This window comes from Hypanus sabinus, chromosome 2 (genome assembly GCF_030144855.1).
Source record: "Hypanus sabinus isolate sHypSab1 chromosome 2, sHypSab1.hap1, whole genome shotgun sequence".
Taxonomy (NCBI): domain Eukaryota; kingdom Metazoa; phylum Chordata; class Chondrichthyes; order Myliobatiformes; family Dasyatidae; genus Hypanus; species Hypanus sabinus.
Window position 1 is genome coordinate 115,501,548 of NC_082707.1, and position 13,694 is coordinate 115,515,241.

The following is a 13,694-nucleotide window of genomic DNA, read 5'->3' on the forward strand; positions in this document are numbered from 1 at the left end:
GGCCGGTAGGGGCGGACGGACGGACACTCCCGGTCTGGGTGTGGGCCTCAGGCCGGTAGGGGCGGACGGACGGACACTCCCGGTCTGGGTGTGGGCCTCAGGCCGGTAGGGGCGGACGGACGGACACTCCCGGTCTGGGTGTGGGCCTCAGGCCGGTAGGGGCGGACGGACACTCCCGGTCTGGGTGTGGGCCTCAGGCCGGTTGGGGCGGACAGACGGACACTCCCGGTCTGGGTGTGGGCCTCAGGCCGGTTGGGACGGACGGACGGACACTCCCGGTCTGGGTGTGGGCCTCAGGCCGGTTGGGGCGGACGGACGGACACTCCCGGTCTGGGTGTGGGCCTCAGGCCGGTTGGGGCGGACGGACGGACACTCCCGGTCTGGGTGTGGGCCTCAGGCCGGTTGGGACGGACGGACGGACACTCCCGGTCTCGGTGTGGGCCTCAGGCCGGTTGGGGCGGACGGACGGACACTCCCGGTCTGGGTGTGGGCCTCAGGCCGGTAGGGACGGACGGACGGACGGACACTCCCGGTCTGGGTGTGGGCCTCAGGCCGGTAGGGACGGACGGACGGACACTCCCGGTCTGGGTGTGGGCCTCAGGCCGGTAGGGACGGACGGACGGACGGACACTCCCGGTCTGGGTGTGGGCCTCAGGCCGGTTGGGGCGGACAGACGGACACTCCCGGTCTGGGTGTGGGCCTCAGGCCGGTAGGGACGGACGGACGGACACTCCTGGTCTGGGTGTGGGCCTCAGGCCGGTAGGGGCGGGCGGGCAGACTCTCCCGGTCTGGGTGTGGGCCTCAGGCCGGTTGGGGCGGGCGGACGGACGGACACTCCCGGTCTGGGTGTGGGCCTCAGGCCGGTAGGGACGGACGGACGGACACTCCCGGTCTGGGTGTGGGCCTCAGGCCGGTAGGGACGGACGGACGGACGGACACTCCCGGTCTGGGTGTGGGCCTCAGGCCGGTTGGGGCGGGCGGACGGACGGACACTCCCGGTCTGGGTGTGGGCCTCAGGCCGGTTGGGGCGGACGGACGGACACTCCCGGTCTGGGTGTGGGCCTCAGGCCGGTTGGGGCGGACGGACGGACACTCCCGGTCTGGGTGTGGGCCTCAGGCCGGTTGGGGTGGACGGACGGACACTCCCGGTCTGGGTGTGGGCCTCAGGCCGGTTGGGGCGGACGTACGGACACTCCCGGTCTGGGTGTGGGCCTCAGGCCGGTAGGGACGGACGGACGGACACTCCCGGTCTGGGTCTGGGCCTCAGGCCGGTTGGGGCGGGCGGACGGACGGACACTCCCGGTCTGGGTGTGGGCCTCAGGCCGGTTGGGGCGGGCGGACGGACGGACGGACACTCCCGGTCTGGGTGTGGGCCTCAGGCCGGTTGGGGCGGACGGACACTCCCGGTCTGGGTGTGGGCCTCAGGCCGGTTGGGGCGGGCGGACGGACGGACACTCCCGGTCTGGGTGTGGGCCTCAGGCCGGTAGGGGCGGACGGACACTCCCGGTCTGGGTGTGGGCCTGAGGCCGGTAGGGGCGGACGGACACTCCCGGTCTGGGTGTGGGCCTGAGGCCGGTTGGGGCGGACGGACACTCCCGGTCTGGGTGTGGGCCTGAGGCCGGTAGGGGCGGACGGACACTCCCGGTCTGGGTGTGGGCCTCAGGCCGGTTGGGGCGGACGGACACTCCCGGTCTGGGTGTGGGCCTCAGGCCGGTTGGGGCGGGCGGACGGACGGACACTCCCGGTCTGGGTGTGGGCCTCAGGCCGGTTGGGGCGGGCGGACGGACGGACACTCCCGGTCTGGGTGTGGGCCTCAGGCCGGTTGGGGCGGTCGGGCAGACACTCCCGGTCTGGGTGTGGGCCTCAGGCCGGTTGGGGCGGACGGACACTCCCGGTCTGGGTGTGGGCCTCAGGCCGGTTGGGGCGGGCGGACGGACGGACACTCCCGGTCTGGGTGTGGGCCTCAGGCCGGTTGGGGCGGTCGGGCAGACACTCCCGGTCTGGGTGTGGGCCTCAGGCCGGTTGGGGCGGACGGACACTCCCGGTCTGGGTGTGGGCCTCAGGCCGGTAGGGACGGACGGACGGACACTCCCGGTCTGGGTGTGGGCCTCAGGCCGGTTGGGGCGGACGGACACTCCCGGTCTGGGTGTGGGCCTCAGGCCGGTTGGGGCGGTCGGGCAGACACTCCCGGTCTGGGTGTGGGCCTCAGGCCGGTTGGGGCGGTCGGGCAGACACTCCCGGTCTGGGTGTGGGCCTCAGGCCGGTTGGGGCGGTCGGGCAGACACTCCCGGTCTGGGTGTGGGCCTCAGGCCGGTTGGGGCGGGCGGACGGACACTCCCGGTCTGGGTGTGGGCCTCAGGCCGGTTGGGGCGGGCGGACGGGCGGACACTCCCGGTCTGGGTGTGGGCCTCAGGCCGGTTGGGGCGGGCGGACGGGCGGACACCCCCGGTCTGGGTGTGGGCCTCAGGCCGGTAGGGGCGGACGGACGGACGGACACTCCCGGTCTGGGTGTGGGCCTCAGGCCGGTTGGGGCGGGCGGACGGACGGACACTCCCGGTCTGGGTGTGGGCCTCAGGCCGGTAGGGGCGGACGGACACTCCCGGTCTGGGTGTGGGCCTGAGGCCGGTAGGGGCGGACGGACACTCCCGGTCTGGGTGTGGGCCTGAGGCCGGTAGGGGCGGACGGACACTCCCGGTCTGGGTGTGGGCCTGAGGCCGGTAGGGGCGGACGGACACTCCCGGTCTGGGTGTGGGCCTCAGGCCGGTTGGGGCGGACGGACACTCCCGGTCTGGGTGTGGGCCTCAGGCCGGTTGGGGCGGGCGGACGGACGGACACTCCCGGTCTGGGTGTGGGCCTCAGGCCGGTTGGGGCGGGCGGACGGACGGACACTCCCGGTCTGGGTGTGGGCCTCAGGCCGGTTGGGGCGGTCGGGCAGACACTCCCGGTCTGGGTGTGGGCCTCAGGCCGGTTGGGGCGGACGGACACTCCCGGTCTGGGTGTGGGCCTCAGGCCGGTTGGGGCGGGCGGACGGACGGACACTCCCGGTCTGGGTGTGGGCCTCAGGCCGGTTGGGGCGGTCGGGCAGACACTCCCGGTCTGGGTGTGGGCCTCAGGCCGGTTGGGGCGGACGGACACTCCCGGTCTGGGTGTGGGCCTCAGGCCGGTAGGGACAGACGGACGGACACTCCCGGTCTGGGTGTGGGCCTCAGGCCGGTTGGGGCGGACGGACACTCCCGGTCTGGGTGTGGGCCTCAGGCCGGTTGGGGCGGTCGGGCAGACACTCCCGGTCTGGGTGTGGGCCTCAGGCCGGTTGGGGCGGACGGACACTCCCGGTCTGGGTGTGGGCCTCAGGCCGGTTGGGGCGGTCGGGCAGACACTCCCGGTCTGGGTGTGGGCCTCAGGCCGGTTGGGGCGGGCGGACGGACACTCCCGGTCTGGGTGTGGGCCTCAGGCCGGTTGGGGCGGGCGGACGGGCGGACACTCCCGGTCTGGGTGTGGGCCTCAGGCCGGTTGGGGCGGGCGGACGGGCGGACACTCCCGGTCTGGGTGTGGGCCTCAGGCCGGTAGGGGCGGACGGACGGACGGACACTCCCGGTCTGGGTGTGGGCCTCAGGCCTGTTGGGGCGGGCGGACGGACGGACACTCCCGGTCTGGGTGTGGGCCTCAGGCCGGTAGGGGCGGACGGACGGACGGACACTCCCGGTCTGGGTGTGGGCCTCAGGCCTGTTGGGGCGGGCGGACGGACGGACACTCCCGGTCTGGGTGTGGGCCTCAGGCCGGTAGGGGCGGACGGACGGACGGACACTCCCGGTCTGGGTGTGGGCCTCAGGCCGGTTGGGGCGGGCGGACGGACGGACACTCCCGGTCTGGGTGTGGGCCTCAGGCCGGTTGGGGCGGACGGACGGACACTCCCGGTCTGGGTGTGGGCCTCAGGCCGGTTGGGGCGGGCGGGCGGACGGACGGACACTCCCGGTCTGGGTGTGGGCCTCAGGCCGGTTGGGGCGGACGGACGGACACTCCCGGTCTGGGTGTGGGCCTCAGGCCGGTTGGGACGGACGGACACTCCCGGTCTGGGTGTGGGCCTCAGGCCGGTTGGGGCGGTCGGACACTCCCGGTCTGGGTGTGGGCCTCAGGCCGGTTGGGGCGGACGGACACTCCCGGTCTGGGTGTGGGCCTCAGGCCGGTTGGGGCGGGCGGGCGGACACTCCCGGTCTGGGTGTGGGCCTCAGGCCGGTTGGGGCGGTCGGGCAGACACTCCCGGTCTGGGTGTGGGCCTCAGGCCGGTAGGGGCGGACGGACGGACACTCCCGGTCTGGGTGTGGGCCTCAGGCCGGTTGGGGCGGTCGGGCAGACACTCCCGGTCTGGGTGTGGGCCTCAGGCCGGTTGGGGCGGACGGACACTCCCGGTCTGGGTGTGGGCCTCAGGCCGGTTGGGGCGGTCGGGCAGACACTCCCGGTCTGGGTGTGGGCCTCAGGCCGGTTGGGGCGGTCGGGCCGACACTCCCGGTCTGGGTGTGGGCCTCAGGCCGGTTGGGGCGGTCGGGCAGACACTCCCGGTCTGGGTGTGGGCCTCAGGCCGGTTGGGACGGACGGACACTCCCGGTCTGGGTGTGGGCCTCAGGCCGGTTGGGGCGGACGGACACTCCCGGTCTGGGTGTGGGCCTCAGGCCGGTTGGGACGGACGGACACTCCCGGTCTGGGTGTCGGCCTGAGGCCGGTAGGGGCGGACGGACGGACACTCCCGGTGTGGGTGTCGGCCTGAGGCCGGTAGGGGCGGACGGACGGACACTCCCGGTGTGGGTGTCGGCCTCAGGCCGGTAGGGGCGGACGGACGGACACTCCCGGTCTGGGTGTGGGCCTCAGGCCGGTAGGGGCGGACGGACGGACACTCCCGGTCTGGGTGTGGGCCTCAGGCCGGTTGGGACGGACGGACACTCCCGGTCTGGGTGTGGGCCTCAGGCCGGTAGGGGCGGACGGACGGACACTCCCGGTCTGGGTGTGGGCCTCAGGCCGGTAGGGGCGGACGGACGGACACTCCCGGTCTGGGTGTGGGCCTCAGGCCGGTTGGGACGGACGGACACTCCCGGTCTGGGTGTGGGCTTGAGGCCGGTAGGGGCGGACGGACACTCCCGGTCTGGGTGTGGGCCTCAGGCCGGTAGGGACGGACGGACACTCCCGGTCTGGGTGTGGGCCTCAGGCCGGTTGGGGCGGGCGGACGGACACTCCCGGTCTGGGTGTGGGCCTCAGGCCGGTAGGGACGGACGGACACTCCCGGTCTGGGTGTGGGCCTCAGGCCGGTAGGGACGGACGGTCGGACACTCCCGGTCTGGGTGTGGGCCTCAGGCCGGTTGGGGCGGGCGGACGGACACTCCCGGTCTGGGTGTGGGCCTGAGGCCGGTAGGGACGGACGGACACTCCCGGTCTGGGTGTGGGCCTCAGGCCGGTAGGGACGGACGGACACTCCCGGTCTGGGTGTGGGCCTGAGGCCGGTAGGGACGGACGGACACTCCCGGTCTGGGTGTGGGCCTCAGGCCGGTAGGGACGGACGGACACTCCCGGTCTGGGTGTGGGCCTCAGGCCGGTAGGGGCGGACGGACGGACACTCCCGGTCTGGGTGTGGGCCTCAGGCCGGTTGGGGCGGACGGACGGACACTCCCGGTCTGGGTGTGGGCCTCAGGCCGGTAGGGGCGGACGGACGGACACTCCCGGTCTGGGTGTGGGCCTCAGGCCGGTAGGGGCGGACGGACGGACACTCCCGGTCTGGGTGTGGGCCTCAGGCCGGTAGGGGTGGGCGGTAGGACACTCCCGGTCTGGGTGTGGGCCTCAGGCCGGTAGGGACGGACGGACACTCCCGGTCTGGGTGTGGGCCTGAGGCCGGTAGGGGCGGACGGACGGACACTCCCGGTCTGGGTGTGGGCCTCAGGCCGGTAGGGACGGACGGACACTCCCGGTCTGGGTGTGGGCCTCAGGCCGGTAGGGACGGACGGACACTCCCGGTCTGGGTGTGGGCCTCAGGCCGGTAGGGACGGACGGACACTCCCGGTCTGGGTGTGGGCCTCAGGCCGGTAGGGACGGGCGGACACTCCCGGTCTGGGTGTGGGCCTCAGGCCGGTAGGGGCGGTCGGCGTCACCGCGGTTCCCCAGCTCGAGCCTTTGCCAACAGCGTTGTCCAATCAGATACGGAAGGCCGTCACAACCAATGGGAGCAAGACATGGCTGAAGAAAGCCAGAGTGATTGATGTGGACTCCAGCCAATGGGAGTGAAGGTGGCAGCGCGCAGACGCTCCGGGCGTGCGCCCCATCCGGGGGCGGGCGGGTTGAGCGGAGGTGAAGATGGCGGCGAAAGGGTAGCGGTGGAGAAATGGGAAGCTGCAGGCGGAGCATGAAGCTGAACTGTGGCGGAGGAATGGTGAAGGAATGGCGAAGTGCTTTCGGGACGGCGGCTGGAGAGCGACCCCGGGGCGGCAGGTAAGGGTCTGCGGCACGTTCGCGACGCGTGGCATTCTGGGAGTGGAGATGATCATGTGACCGAGTGGCGAAGTGCCGACTCCCCCACTTCGCGACCCCTGACCTAAACCCCTTCCTCCGGATTCCCTCCCTACCACCACCAGGCTGCTGACCTGAGCCGCCTCCTTTAGATCTCGCACCTCCCAGATCCCTCTCCCCCTCCTCCTGATCTCCCTACCGCCACTCCCTCATTCGCAACTTCTCCTTAACTGCTACTATCCTCATTCCCACCTCTGACCCCCATCTGCTCCCCATTCCTAGCCCCTGATCCAGACCATTTCCTCCTGAACCTGGTAAGCCACCCACTATCTGAGCAACAATATTCTGTCCTCGTACGCTTCCTAACTCCGACATCCTGATCCTGTCAGCTTCTAGCCCTTACTGACTACCCCACCCCATCTAATTGCTTGCTCACCTCACCCTGATTTCCTTCTCGCTGGATCCTTATGCAAACAATTCAATCTCCCGGAAGCCATTGCACTCCCCTTACCCTTTATGTTTCTGTGGAGGTCACAGGGACAGAAGTGTTGCAGAGTCCATTACCGATTGTTACCTGCATTTTTTTTTGTTTTCAAATTCAGGTTGGTGACTCCTTGCTGTTGTTAGACCAGAAGTTTGAGATCTGCACTCCATTCATGGCTGTAACAACCATGTCAGATTTGCTGTCACAAGACAGACACTGCATCAACACACCCTCTCTCTTCCTCTTTTGGTTGTAAGAAACAGCGCGATCTGAAGAGGCCTGGATTAACAGCTGTCCACATTTGGCTTCAGCTTTCTCTCCACAATTACCATCTCTGAGAAACAGTGGCATTCACAATTGATTCTGAGCCGCACGAAGACCTGCTAGCATCCCAACATTCCAGCATTCAAACAAAAGGTGCTGCTGTTTGTCATTACTCCTGTGTACTTCGTGAAAAGATCCAGCAGTTGTACTGGTTGTTGAATTCCTTTTCCTACAACTCAGAACTGCCCAGATTTCATGCCAATGATTAGCTTTGTGCAAGAAGGTGGCAGATCAAAGTTACAAGCCACGCTGCCGCGCCCTGTGCTGAGGAGTGACCTTGTCTGGCTGAATTTAATTGTTCTCCCGGTGCCCTTTTACCGTACTGCTGAAAATCAAGTTACTGATCTTCATGTGAATGGTCATTTAAAATCCCACCATTATGTTCCCGTCTTGGCATGTGGCAGGTTCAGTGTACATTCCTGGTCACCAGAGGCAGTGGCCAGCGGCTGACCTGCTGCAGCTTTGCATCATCGTGTACCGTGGCACAGTCTTCTTCGGAGACAGTTGGGCAACGAGCATCTGAAACAATGTCTCCCTTGTATTCAGTCACAGGCTGTCTGTTGCTAAATTCGCAGTGGTGACTTCCCTTCCATTTTGGGAAAGCTCCAGCTCCCAGGTGTGCAGCCATTTGACGCTGTTTCAGTTTGTGAATTGAGTGTCTAGGATTGCACCAAGTTCAGGTTAGCCCTTGAGATCAAAGAGAAGGTTCTGTGGTAATAAGATGGGACTTAACCTCCCTCCGCCCTTTGAAATGCCCATCACTTTTGTTTAAGCGTAAGAATGTCGATTAACCCCCCCCCCATTCCCCCCAAACCCTTCAGAGCTGTAGTTCAAAATACTGCAAGTTTTTATCAGTGCTCTTGCCCCAGATGCAGGCTCTTCTCCTTTGGACTGTGTGTTTGCAGCTTTTTCTGCTTGTAGTCTCTCAGTTGACAGGCAGTCGGGTGCCAAGGGAAAAGACTGGTTGGTACATTATGGAGCACTGTGTTTACCCCCTCCCCCCCTCCTCACACACACCTTTTGGCACACTGCAATTGTTGCTTGGTATGTAAGTCAAAATGAGAGCTGGGAAAGGTGACATTGTAAGAGTGGGTTAGGCAAAGCCATGAGTGTGTGAAAGAAGTAAAAATGGTCATTCCTAACCAAGACAAGATATCCGTGAAGACTTTTCTGAATTCTTGAGGGAAATCTGTGCCTTCCATTTGAGTTGTTCTCCCTATGTTCTAGCGTCCAGAGTCAAGAGATCTGTTCAGTTTCATGGGTTGTAGGTTCTGGTTCTGCTTTCAGACTGAGCAGTGCGGGATATCTGCCGGGACCAGTATGCACCATCTTGGAGATCAGTGTTTGAGAAAACACTGCAAGCAACTTTGATTCCCACTGGACGTCCAAACACCACGTCAGCCCTAATCCACAGTGGGGGGGGGGGGGTGAAATGCATAAATATATAGATAAACTTTCTTCAATCACATGCTCCAGTTTGAAGCGAGCTCTGTACTGTGAAGGCAGGGTGTCAGGTTCAAACAGCGGGTTGTCTGGGTAGTCTGCTTCTTTAAAAGAGCTTTCCTGGAACTGGTCTGGTCTGTGTTGATTTTGATAGCTATAATAGTGGCATTGGGGCCGGAGAGGATGTGGGCTGTTGTATATAGTGCAGTATTGGTAGAGTAGACTGCTCCCCTTTCCCCTCCCAAACCCTATTTTTTTAGATCTTTTAGTCTTGCATTTATTTTTTAATTTTTAGTATTCATTTAGGTAAAAGTTCGGGCTGTGCAATATTATAACGTGAAAAGATGTGTCACGACGAGTTTTTTTAAGAGAAAAAAACAGAACAACAAAATCACCAATGTCTTCCATTTGGAGATGTATAGTTCCACGCCACTTTAGTGCTTCAGTAGCAGCTGTAGTGCCAAACGTTAGAGGCAGTGCATGAGGTTAGCGGAGCTTGCCATGAGCAGTTTAACCGAAATTTTTTTTTTAAAGTGGGGTTTAGCTTAATGAACTAACCAGAATTCAGGTTTAAACAGCAGACTGGTTTGAGGGATTCAGGATGGCCTCATACCCATTCTTTCAGTCTCTCCATCTCTTGAGCTTTGGCTTTGCAATGAAATGTTGATGCTTCAGATAGGCCACTGCTTGCTTTGGGGAAGGCAATGATTCCTTTTATGGATCTTCAGAAAACCTAGTGAGTTGGGAGTGAAGGGGGAGGGGTGATCTTGCTGGTGGGAGTGTCTGTCCCAACACCTGGAGCAAGTGAACATCCAGTTTCCCATTCCACGAACAAAGTGATATGTAACACAGATATGAACAATTAGCTTCTGAAAATACTACCAGTAACATTTCAAAGCTTTATGCGTAAGAAATCTAGAAATTACATCCTCTTGGTGACTTGTTTGTGCAAGGAGGAAAGGGGTATGTGACTGATGAGGGAAGTTTAGGCACCACATTATCCTTTGTCCACACATCTTGTTGTTAGGAGTCCCACCATGTGTAGAGTTCACAGTACTGTGTCCAGCAGTACATCCATCTACTCTGCAGCTCTGTCATTGGTTCAGAGTGGTTTCCTACCACCTTGCAGCCTGACACTGGCTTCTGCAAGGCTTCCCAGGGAAGGACCTTTGCTCGGAAATGGGCCTTTGATTTTTTTTAAAGTAAGTTTGGAATGAGGAAAAGATGAAAGCTGCCCATGACGGTGAATCTGCCACATGAGGGGATCTTAAAGAGGGTTTCTTGAACAGCCTTTTACGTTGAACATTTTTGAGAGCTGAGCCTGGAGCTGGCTAGTTGGTAGTGCTTTTAATGCTGGTTCTCTAATACAGAGTGGCAGCGTATGTGCACAGAATGCTGATTTGTCACAATTTACTTTGCTTGTTCTTGATCCTTTGTTGTGATGAGGGTGGATTTTAGTGCCATTTATTGAGCATCTGGAGGCTTTGAAGCAGTTAATCGCACAACCCTGTCTTGAAACATCCTTCACGCTAACTGAGACTAACTTCACGAAGGTCAGATTAATACTACGGTCCCTTTTCTTTTTTAAAAATAGTGCTTTGCAAAACAATTCTGCTTTGGATAAGATTATTAAATACCTCCTGGGTTTCAACTACAAATGAAACTCTTAGCACAAATTGTAGTCACACTAAAATGCAAATAAAGCCATATGATTTTAGAGTATCTGCCATTAGAAGCAATAACTGTTGTATGTGTGTTAGTAATGCTGTACGGTATAAGAGAGGAAGGCCTTGGAACGAACTGGCTGTAGAATGACCAAACGGACCTCAACTCAGTTATTCTGGTACAGGCTATCATCTAATCCTGGAAACCTTGACTTCAAAGGGACTGGAATATCTCTGTATTTGGCTGGTACAAGTCCAGCAGCAATATCTGTGGCTGACAAGGATCTGAATGCTTGGCTGGTTCTTGCAGTCATCTCTCCGACACCCCAGGAGGAGCCTGTCTCAGAACTGCAGCACTCGAGTACTTCTGGAAAAAGGACAAATGCGAGACAACGGTCTTAATGGATATGACCCAGAGCAATCGATCCCAAGAAGTTCAGTCCTGAGTACAGCACACTTTTCAGACTCTAAATGCTCCTCCTTCATGAGCCAGGTGTTTGCCCAGTATAGCAAGGGTTGCTGCCATTATGTTTGAGGCTCATCGCCACAGGCAGCTGGAGCCTGAGTGGAAAGTCTCTGCTAGATGCTGGCAGAACCTTGGACTGATCATAAGAACCTGGGAAAAAGAGGGTCACATCTTCAAAAATGCATGTTCACAAATGTACAGTATATAATAGCCAAGTCTGTAACAAAATCTGTCCACTGCATAACACACTGAGCAATAGGAATTAAAATGTATGGCAGATGTACCATCCTGTTTGCTGTCCAGCCAGCAAAGCTGATTGTGTTTCAGGAGACAGAGAGGGCGAGGTATTGAGCTGGCAGGACAGTGATTGTATGGGGCTGAGGCACCAGCTCTGACTCAGGCACTGGTTCTGTGTTTAGTCTCATTTTACCAGCAGCTTCCTCCAGTCCATGGTCATTCAGCTGCTGGTTTGTTTTGCCTCACAAGCTGTTTGTGTCTTTATCCAGCTCTCCCTCTCAGTCGGGCACCAACAACTTCTACCCTGTCCATTCTCGCTGATCAGGAGCCGTGGATCTATACCGAAGAATTTTTCTAAGTCAGCCCAGGTCCTTGTAGTGGCAAGGTTGAGAACACTTCTGCTCACTCTGAGAGGTGTATGTTGTGTCTTTTTCTCAGACTGTAGATAGTGTATCTGTTCTCCCTAACTGGCAATTTAAAGATGTTCTGCTTTCCCAAGCAGTGAGTAGTAATGTTCCATTCCCCCCTCTTCACTCCGAGGAGCGGGATTAGCTTGGGTTCCATTTTTCCAGTGGAGGGAATCTCTCCCTCCCTGTTTCCTGGTTTTCAAGCTGGTGAAATTGGGTAAAATCTGGTACATTTCCAATACTCACCGTAGCCACTGATAGAGACAGCAGTATGTGGAGGCTTTCTTGCATTGCTGTCCCAGTTCATTAGGCTCTGGTTCTTCCCTTTAGTGAGGGCCCAGTGCTCATTGGCTGACTCATCTGGCCTTCCTCCCCAGAGAAGCCATTCCTTTCCCTACAATAAAATCCTTCATCATTTTCAGGACTCCTTAGAGGCGGTCTGAGTGGCTTCCATTATTATAATTTTTTTTGTTTTTCTTCAAAAATTGGCAGTTTATTCAGTGTCATCTGAAAATTTGGAAATTGTTTTCAAGTCCAAACTATAACTCATTATGCACAACCATTCCCAAGGACTGACTCTGAACTGCAGTCATCCACACCTGGAAGCAGCTGCCTATTGATTCTATCTTTCTTGTTAATCCATTATAGCTATCTACTGAAATTAAATCAATTACTAATGTATATTCCTTGTTCACTTCGATACTTTTTCAAAGTTGGTTGAAGAAGGTTTCAGGTTGAATTTGTGCTGACTTCATTATGGAAACAGAAAAGGCTGGAAATACTCGGCAGGTTCAGCCACGTGGGAAGAGACAAAAAGTTAACATTTTCCCATAGATGTCGCATATTTCCAGTGTTTTCTCTCCATTTTAAATTTCAATTTTTTTTATTCACAGACAATTCAATTTTTGGTTTCTCCTTTAGTGTGAATCATTACTCTGCACTTGTAATCCAATTAGTCTATAGTTTCCTGGGTGCTCTCAATCTTTTATCAGTGCTGCATTAGCTTCTGTTTTTACTTTTTTTAAAGAAATTACTCAATGTATTTAGAAGTGCCTCTTCCATATTTTAGGACATGTGTAATCTGTCCAGATTGAGATTTTGTTAGAAACAATGTATTTTATTATTTTTTTAAACATCCCTTCTGAGGTAATTGCTGGTGTGTTTTCAAATGCCCATCAGCGATGTCTGCTACAAGTTGATCTGTTCAAAAGTCGGGATGGGAAGCTTCACTGAGGGTAACCTGGTGCTTGATGCAGCTGTCCATATACAGCTTAAAGTGCAGCCAGCTGACTACATTCAGTCCCAGGTTTCCCTTTGTACAAGTCATGTGTAGTGCCTGATTCAAGCTGGTGTGATTAAGTGCTATATTGGAGCACGCTGCCTCAGTCCTCAAATGTGTCTGTTCAATAAATGCTGTGTTTCACTGGGTTTATAAAACATTCTGCTGTCTAAATTTGTTATTTGATTTTTTTTTAATGGAATACCAGTGCTATATGTTTTCTAGATGCATGAGGCAGCTTGCATTAAACTATGCATTTCAGAGAGAAGGGATAAGAATTGCATGAATCGCTCATATGTAGAATGATCCCTGGAGCAGTTTAATTGCTCTAATTTCACCTCTGTACAGAACTAACAGCAATAAAAGACCCGTGTTCCAAGGGTGCACCAGTGTTTATTTGCTGTATTTTTGTCTGTTTCTTTGCAGATAAGTGTTTGTAGCCAGATGAATTCTCCAGTGCCTTACAAATAGAGGATTAATTTTATCGTATGGAAGATGCATTATTGTCATCCTGTGTATCGTCAATTACATTTGGGAGGTTGTTAGCCTCAAAACTGAGCAACCCCAACCCACTTTCACCACAGCCGAGCTCAGCAATTTTAGAATGCTATGAATTGTAAACCATGAGCTGGTGTCTTGATGAACCATTTGTTACAGATTAAAATTAATGGAGAACTTCCCATTACAATTTATGACCCTTAACAGTGTTACTATTACAATCTCTTCCTGATGGGGAATACAGTAGAACAATTTCAACTAGTTTAGCTGGTACCACAGAGTAACTGATTCCGATGTCTTAACGAAATTTACTTTATAGGCAGTTGGAAACTAGGACAAAATTCTTTAAAAAGTGTTACAAACCCTGTAACTGGGTATCTTACTAGCAAAGACAGGAGTATCCGTT

At 57.8% G+C, this 13,694-nt stretch overlaps 1 long non-coding RNA gene across 1 annotated transcript; it reads left to right on the top strand.

Annotated features, from left to right (window-relative positions):
- Positions 1 to 6,082: 6,082 nt before the first annotated feature.
- Positions 6,083 to 13,186, top strand: LOC132382583 (uncharacterized). The gene is made up of 2 exons (XR_009508411.1): positions 6,083 to 6,468; positions 7,089 to 13,186. It is a non-coding gene; the product is annotated as an uncharacterized LOC132382583 (long non-coding RNA).
- The last annotated feature ends 508 nt before the right edge of the window (positions 13,187 to 13,694 follow it).